This window comes from Parambassis ranga, unplaced genomic scaffold, assembly GCF_900634625.1.
Source record: "Parambassis ranga unplaced genomic scaffold, fParRan2.1 scaffold_21_arrow_ctg1, whole genome shotgun sequence".
NCBI classification, from domain to species: domain Eukaryota; kingdom Metazoa; phylum Chordata; class Actinopteri; family Ambassidae; genus Parambassis; species Parambassis ranga.
The window spans coordinates 5,591,842-5,593,515 of NW_021144767.1; the positions used below are offsets into that span (position 1 = coordinate 5,591,842).

At 44.8% G+C, this 1,674-nt stretch overlaps 1 non-coding gene across 1 annotated transcript; it reads left to right on the forward strand.

Annotated features, from left to right (window-relative positions):
• Positions 1-578: 578 nt before the first annotated feature.
• trnay-gua (transfer RNA tyrosine (anticodon GUA)) lies at positions 579-669 on the forward strand. The gene is given in 2 exon segments: positions 579-615; positions 634-669. It is a non-coding gene; the product is annotated as a tRNA-Tyr (tRNA).
• The last annotated feature ends 1,005 nt before the right edge of the window (positions 670-1,674 follow it).

The following is a 1,674-nucleotide window of genomic DNA, read 5'->3' on the forward strand; positions in this document are numbered from 1 at the left end:
AAGCATACAATGCAGTGATTCCATCCATTCCCAGGAAGTTTGCACATACTCACAGCAAGAACAAAGGGCTGTCAACCAGCCCCCCTCCGGCAGTTTCATAGTCGTTAGCCAGTCGTTAGACACACCTGCCAGATCATCACAGGTAATTATGGAAACATTTAGTGCTATTGTTTCTAAGTTTGACCCAGACCCACCCACTGAGGTCTGCAACCACATATAAACCATGTTTCCCACCAAACAGTTAGAACTGATGAAGCTGCTTGGATGAGCAGCGAAACGTCTTCAAGAAAACTCTACAAGTCCAGACGCCTTGCCTCAAAGTCTATATTCTATTCTATTCTATTCTATTCTATTCTATTCTATTCTATTCTAGTATGGTCAAGATGTAAAGTGGTCATACTGCCACAAAGTCTTAAGCTGCATTCCAGGATAATGAAAATCTTGTCTGATTTTTTTCAGGTCTTTATGAACACACAAATCCAATCCACATTCCTGACTTTCAAATCAAGCACAGATGACCTGTGTTTGAGTCAACTATGAACGCTCGGCTGTGCTCGGGCATTTCTTTCTCAGCCCACCCTTCGATAGCTCAGTTGGTAGAGCGGAGGACTGTAGTGAGACAATAAAACTGAAATCCTTAGGTCGCTGGTTCAAATCCGGCTCGAAGGAGTGACTTTTAACCCTCGAGAGTTTCATCATAATGTCACATCATTTTTTCACTGGTTTTTTGGCTAAAGGGCCGATGTGACATATATGTCACAATGATTTTTATCTGATTTGATTTTTTATCTGAAGTGCATTTGTTCAATACATGTGTTTACAACACGTTTATGTAATAAAGGATGTGTTATGTAGTCATTAGAATCCTTGACTGGTCAAATCTTACCTTTAGCAAGTCGATAGAGCCTTTTTAAAATTTGCTAGCTCTGCATCTGTAAACACAAAATCACCTACAAACAAACCAGCCTGTTTGACCCCAATGGTACAGCAAATCACTCATTAAGGAATATGACATGCAGTTTTTATTTAGTAAACAATGTTTAGCTTTTAATCTTAGTGAAACTGAGGGGAAATCGCTGCATATCAGTTTACGATTAATGAATTCCTCGATAATTTGCATCCCTATTCTGACCTGGAAGATTGAGAAGATCGGACCAGTTGTATTTTGGAATATCTGAATGCTTTTTGTGGAATACTTGATGCGGCCCAGCCTCACCCAGCCTCGACCCCCATCGCCCCCCGGGTAAGTTGAGTTTGAGACCCCTGCTGTAGATCTTTGTTTAAAAAAAAAAAAAAGAAGACCATATGTCTTCTTTTTTTTTTGGGCCTCGTTGGCGCCTCCGGCCGCCCGTGTGTCGAGCAAGCCGCCTCCTCCTACAGCCAATCGCGAGGCCGAGTGCTACCACGAATTTACTACAAATTGACCAATGACGGAGCTGCCCTCTACCACGATTCGCCAGCTCCCGCCTACCTCCGCCGCCGGCCAACCACGAGGCCGAGTGCTACCATGAATTGACCAATGACAGAGCTGCCCTCTACCACGATTCGCCAGCTCCCGCCCCTGGCAACGAGCTGGCCAATCACAGCTCGGACCACTGCTCGAGGCGGATGTGGCCCAGTCACGACGCTGTTGCTATGGCTTCGTCATTGCCTTTACCGAGCTACGTCGCCGTG